Here is a 6,723-nt window from a genome sequence, read left to right as displayed (position 1 = left end):
AGATGTCAGAATTCCTCTGCTTAGTTTTCACTAGCTTTCCTCCATTCTGGTTACCTGGTCACCTCTTGTTGTGCCTGTCTCCTTGCTTGCTTAGGAACCAGCTCGATTGGAACATGTTAAAAAAAAAAAAAAGAGTGAAAAGGCATTGAGTGAGGACATGAAGGGACATCTATGCAGAGAAAGCATGGATTTCAGAATAATAGATATTATTATAATTTATAGTATCTATTTTAGCAGCTCAGAGGCATTTTTTTTTAGTATTGTGCTCTTCCCAGCTGTTTTCCAGGTAGTAACGATTCACTATGTTGCCTGAAAGTACTCACAGACTGCCATCAAGCTTTAAGAATGTAATTTTAATATAGTCTTCTGTTCAGAAATAACTCTTGCAATTTAAAACTATCTTAAGACAACATGTAATTGATCTCAACATGCATAAACACAAGCCAATATGGTTTCAAGATTTTATGAATTTGGGTCTTAAAAAAAAAGAACAGGAATAAAAAATGATTACTAAGGTTTCACTTAAAAGGGATTGCATATCTCTTCTCAGCTTCTATAAATCTTCCATAATCATGTAGCTCTTGATCAGAGTGAAGCAAGCAGAAATACTTCAATAGAGTAATAGAGTCAAAGTTCAGACTGTAGCTAAGTGGGTGAAATGGGACAGAGTGGCAGGCAAGCATTGGATGGGGCCATCTCTTCATTAGGGCAGTGAGTGAAAAGGATTTTTTAGTCGTTTAATCACCTTTTTAAGAAAATTTGACAGTGCAACTAAAGAGTGGATGATCTTTGGGGTCTTGTTTAATGTTACTTCAATATTGTTGAATTCCAGAGTTAGAAGGTCATTAATGCAAGCAAATGACTCATCACTAGAGTGACAGACTTTCTGGAGCATTGCCCAAGTATTCCGGCACCATGCTGGGGATAGAGATGTTAAAAAAATGAAGACGAGGAAGGAGACAAACACATTGTTAAAATGTAGTAAGTGCCAGGATAGACAGGTATACATCATTACAGAAGCACAGAAGAAGGCACTTCACAGCCTGGGAGATGGGCAGGGGTGGGGGAGAGCCAGGCAGGTCAGGGAAGGAGACACAAGAAGAAGGCAATTGGTAGGGGAGGTACACCATTCAAAACTTGTTAAAAAGGAAAAGTTAAATCATTTTAACTCAATGTGGCCACATGAGCCAGTCTCTAACTTTTATTAAGACAAGTGCTCTGCCAGGAAAGCAGGTTCTCTGAATAATAGGCTTCTACATGCTAAAAGGGTTGACTTTTCTTTTCTTTTCTTTCCTTTTTTTTTTTTTTTTTTTTTTTGAGATGGAGTCTCGCTCTGTCACCCAGGCTGGAGTGCAGTGGTGCGATCTCGGCTTACTGCAACCTCCGCCTCCTGGGTTCAAGTGATTCTCCTGCCTCAGCCTCCCAAGTAGCTGGGACTACAGGTGTGCGCCACCACGCCCAGCTAATTTTTTGTATTTTTAGTAGAGACAGGGTTTCACCATGTTAGGCAGGATGGTCTCAATCTCCTGACCTCATGATCTGCCCGCCTCAGCCTCCCAAAGTGCTGGGATTACAGGCATGAGCCACCGTGCCCGGCCTAAGGGTTGACTTTTCAATGGTGCTACAGCAAATGAGAGTTTGGCATTCATATGCAGATTTTTTTTAGACATGTTTTCTATGTTTTGAAAACTATGCCATACTGTGTAAGTGCTTGCAATAAATATGTTTTCTCCTTTGCAAGTGTGTCTTTACACTAGAATGGTGCTGCTGCCTCCAAAATGTCACAACAGAGCATGTGGTTTGCAAGTGCCCACTTACGTCAAGAACCTCTTAACTATATTGAGCACAGAACAAGTACAACTAGCACTTCTAGATACTATTGGGATAGGCTGTATGAATTCACCAAATTAGCTGCAGTTTCCATCAAAGTTTTTATTTCATTGATTGGACCCATTGTTATTTTTCCAAAGTAAAAATTCGATCAGACTTTTGAACACATTGTCTTGTTGCTGGAGTTATCTTAGCCAATGCTTCTCACTTAAAACTCATGTGTTTGAAATAATAAAACATATTTCTCTGTTTCTCCTTAAAAAGGCAATGTTTTGGCCAGGTGCAGTGGCTCACACCTGTAAACCCAGCACTTTGGGAGGCCAAGGTGGGTGATCACCTGAGGTCAGGAGTTCGAGACCAGCCTTGCCAACACGGTGAAACGCTGTCTCTACTAAAAATACAAAAAATTAGCGGGGCATGGTGGTGGGCACCTGTAATCCTAGCTACTTGGGAGGCTGAGGAAGGAGAATCGCTTGAACCCAGGAGGCAGAGATTGCAGTGAGCTGAAATCACGCCACTGCACTCAGCCTGGGCAACAAGAGCAAAACTCCATCTCAAAAAAAAAAAAAAAAGGCAATGTTTCATTTCTATTATCAGAAAATTCTTGGAATACAGACTTTCCTCCCACTTGTTTGGGGAGTCACTAACAGTTCCTTTTTCAGACAAAGATTACTTCTTCCACATAAAAGATGAGAAATGGCACTTGTCCCGTGTGACCGATCCCTGAGCCAGCCATTCTTAGTGAAGACGGATAAATTAATACTGGTGTAACCCAGATGTCAGCTGAGGTCTCCCATAAAATTGGCTTGACCTTTCTAAGTCACAGCCATGGGGGACCTCTGTGTCCTTGCCAGGATTTCAGAGAATTTCCCAGGTCGTAGGCTCATGTCTGTCACCACTAACTCCAAGTTACTGCTCTGCTGAACTCCCCCTCAGGCCACAGCTCTCCCCTCATGTCTGCTCTGTGCCAACTGGGGTGACTTTTCTTTGATTCCACTCAACACACCGCCCAGGCATTTATGTATAGCAGACTTTACTGAAACTTTTGTGCTATGGAGAGCACTTGTTGAAACAGAATGCAAACAGTGGAAAATGAATCATTAGGCATCTTTGTGGTGGCAGGCCCTTCAACCACCCAGCCATCAGTAATTCCTTGTTTTCCCACACACAACATCTTCCTGTGATGTAGCTCAGCCCCTGTCTTCCGCAAGACTCCTACCATCTCCATGCTTCCCTGTTTTCCAGGCTGTCTCCTCTCAGCTTCTCTCCCTCAATTCCCCTGCAATTTATTATGCAGAGCAGCTGAGCTCTGGAGCTAGCCAACTGAACAACCAAGGAGGAAAGAATCCTTCGAAAGGGTGCCGGGCAGCTCATAGAACCTCTGCTGTATGATCAGAGAACCAGGCCAGAAAAAGGGAGGGAGCAAAAGAAAGAGAAAGCTCTGAAGCCAGGGTCAAGACCAACAGCTCCAGACACCACAGCTGCCTCCATGTCACAGCTTCATGTCCTAAAGCCTCCTGCTCTGGACCCAGGGATGCCACCACTGCCCCACTGCCAGTGCTGTTCATGCAAACCAGTGCTGCCGATACTGCTCAGCCCGTGCAATCCCCACTGCCAAAACAGCGTCCTCTCTGCCTGCTTCTTTGCATCACTAGCTCCTCATTTCTAGTCTGGATGCAGGCATCTGATCAGCCAAGCCTATGTCTTGTGCCCACTCTTGCCATAGCTGCACAGCAGCCTGACAAATGAAGCATCTGGTTTTTGGCTTCTATGGTGAAAGACAGACTTTGCTTTCTGCCTGACCTCACACAGTGGGAAAATCCACAACCATAGGAAAGGGGGTGAGATGTGGGGCAGCTGGAAGTAAAATCCATCTCCTTCACCTTTCCACTGCCTATTTGGCTCCTGGCCTTTCTGGCTCCTTAATGACTTTGTACAACCAAAGACCTAATATAGTCATTGCTAAAAGGTCATCTTCTCAAGTCTCGCCTTCTAAGAACCCAAATCTGGGGCAATTTTGTTCTCTTAACCTTTCCTTTCTTTTGCCTGAAATGAAATTGCCCATTTCATTAGCCCCAATTTTAAAAACATGAAGGTCCATGCCCAAAATTAATGAAACCTTTCTCAGGTGTCCAAGGTGATGAGTCATTTATGTTCTAGCAACTGTCTAAGAGCAACTTTCAGACAACTTCTGTCCCTAAAATTGCTTTCATTTTGAGCTATTTCTGAGGTATCCTGGGATTATAACAGACAGAGCGGTCACAAGGGGAATGGATATTCTATAGATTCCCAAAGGTTGAATCTTCCATCCAAGCTTTACTCCTGCACCATTCACACACCTGCACTATTCACACACCTGCCCTGCACTATTCATACACCTGCACCATTCACACACATACACTGTCCATACACCTGCACTATTCACACACATGCACTGTCCATTCACCTGCACTGTTCATACACCTGCACCATTCATACACTGACACTGTCCATGTACCTGTACTGTTCACACACCTACAATGTCCATACACCTGCACCATTCACACAAATGCACTGTCTATACACCTGCACCATTCACACACATGCACTGTTCATACAACTGCACCATTCACACACATGCACTGTCCATACATCTGCAACATTCGCACACATGCACTGTTCGTACAACTACACCATTCACACACATGCACTGTCCATACACCTGCAACATTTGCACACATGCACTGTTCATGCAACTGCACCATTCACATACATGCACTGTCCATACACCTGCAACATTCACACACGTACTGTCTATACAACTGCACCATTCTCATACATGCACTGACCATACACCTGGGCCAATCAAAACATGCACTGCCTGCACCGTTCACACACATGCACTGTTTATACACCTGCACCTTTCACACATTTGCACCATCCACACACCTGCACTCTCCAATATTAGCCAGGTATGGCTATTGAGTGCTTGTAATAGGGAATATCCAAGTTTCATCACTTGAAATATACTAAAAAATGTAGAAGCCAGACCAAATTTTGAAGCTGTAGTACTTATTCTGAATGTAAAATATCTAATTACTAATTTTTATATTAATTATGTATTAAAATAGTAATAGAGATATATTGACTTCAATAAAATGTTTTATTAAAATAGATGTCACCTGTTTCTTTTTACTTCTTTTTTTTTTTCTTTTTTTGAGATGGAGTCTCGCTCTGTTGCCCAGGCTGGAGTGCAGTGGTGCAATCTTGGCTCACTGCAACCTCCACCTCCCAAGTTCAAGCAATTCTCCTGCCTCAGCCTCCTGAGTAGCTGGGATTACAGGCACGCACCACCACACCTGGCTAATTTTTGTATTTGTAGTAGAGATGGGGTTTCACCATGTTGCTCAGGCTGGTCTCAAATTCCTGACCTCGTGATCTGCCTGCCTTGGACTCCCAAAGTGCTGGGATTACAGGCATGAGCCACCACGCCCGGCCTCTTTTTACTTCTTAAAAGTAACCCCTAGGTCATTTAAAATTACATATGTGGCTTGCGTCATGTTTATATTACACTACTCTACACACTGAAATGCACCTGTAAATTTCAGTCAATTAGTACATAGCCCTGAAGAATCCATACCACAAAACAAGAAGCCTCTGAGACCAAACAGTCACAGTTATACTTTTTGAAAACACTTATAAAATTATCTTGTGTGAACAAAATAAATCTATTCATCATTCATCTAGCAGTGTTCTAGATTAAGTAATTAATTAATTAACCATTATTAAGAATCTACTATGTGCCATACACTATGTTGGAGAATGGGACAACTGTGAACAAATCAGACCCAGCCACTGCCTTCGTGTAAAGTCAAGTAGTTAAGAGAGCACACCTGGGATCCTGACAACTTGGGTCCAAATTCTGACCCCATCCCTTACCAGCCATATGATCTGGAACAAGTTAAAACAGCCTTAGTTTTCTTATATATAAAACAGGAATTTTATCTGGCAAAGATGCTGCAAGAATTAAATTAGTAAAAGGCAAATAGAAGCATACTATGTTAGTCACCTAGTGCTATATAACTTAGCAGCTTAAAACAACATGCATTTATTATCTCACTGATCCTTTGGATCAGGGATGGAGGCAGAGCTTCCCTAGGTCCTCTGCTTTAGGCTCTCTCACAAGGCTTCAATCAAGATGTTAGACAGGGCTGGGGCCTCATCTGAAGGCTTAACTGGGGAAAGATTGACTTCCAGGTTCACTAAATGATGATTGTCAGGATTCCTGTCTTTTGGGATATTGAACTGAAGGCTTTAGTTTCTAACTGGATGTTCCTTGCTTGGGCATCTCCAACCTGGCACTAGGCTTCATCAAAGCCAAGAGAGAAAGTCTGCTGTTAGGACAGATAAAAATCCCTGCCTTCATGGAGCTTACATTTGAACTGGCTGTATGGCAGAGGGTATCAGGAGGTTGGTGGAAGAGAGACAGGCACTAGCAATAGAAACAAATCTAAATTCCATTAAGGTTACATCCCCAAATTATGGAATGTTCATTCTAAAATGCCAATCTCATCATGACCCTCTTTTTTATTAAATATGCTCCAATTGGTAGACTCATTGCTTTAAAGACAAAGACAAAATTTCTTAATATTCACTACAACCTACTGTTCCATGCTGTGTTTCCAGTGTATCTACCATAGCAGTAGTTGAATGGTTACATAGACTAGCTACTCTGAAAATGATTTTTAAAGTGTCTTAGATTTTCCATTTTTTGCCTTTTATTCTTCCACTTGTGTTCATATCTTAACATTATATTATATTGAAAGGAGCATCTCAGTGATGTTCCAGTAAAACTGGAATTAATAGTCTTGAACCCTTGAAGAAGATAATATTGGTACCAACATCTTCTTGAAG

This window comes from Pan paniscus, chromosome 5, assembly GCF_029289425.2.
Source record: "Pan paniscus chromosome 5, NHGRI_mPanPan1-v2.0_pri, whole genome shotgun sequence".
Lineage (NCBI taxonomy): Eukaryota > Metazoa > Chordata > Mammalia > Primates > Hominidae > Pan > Pan paniscus.
Note: the sequence above shows the minus strand (reverse complement) of the source record.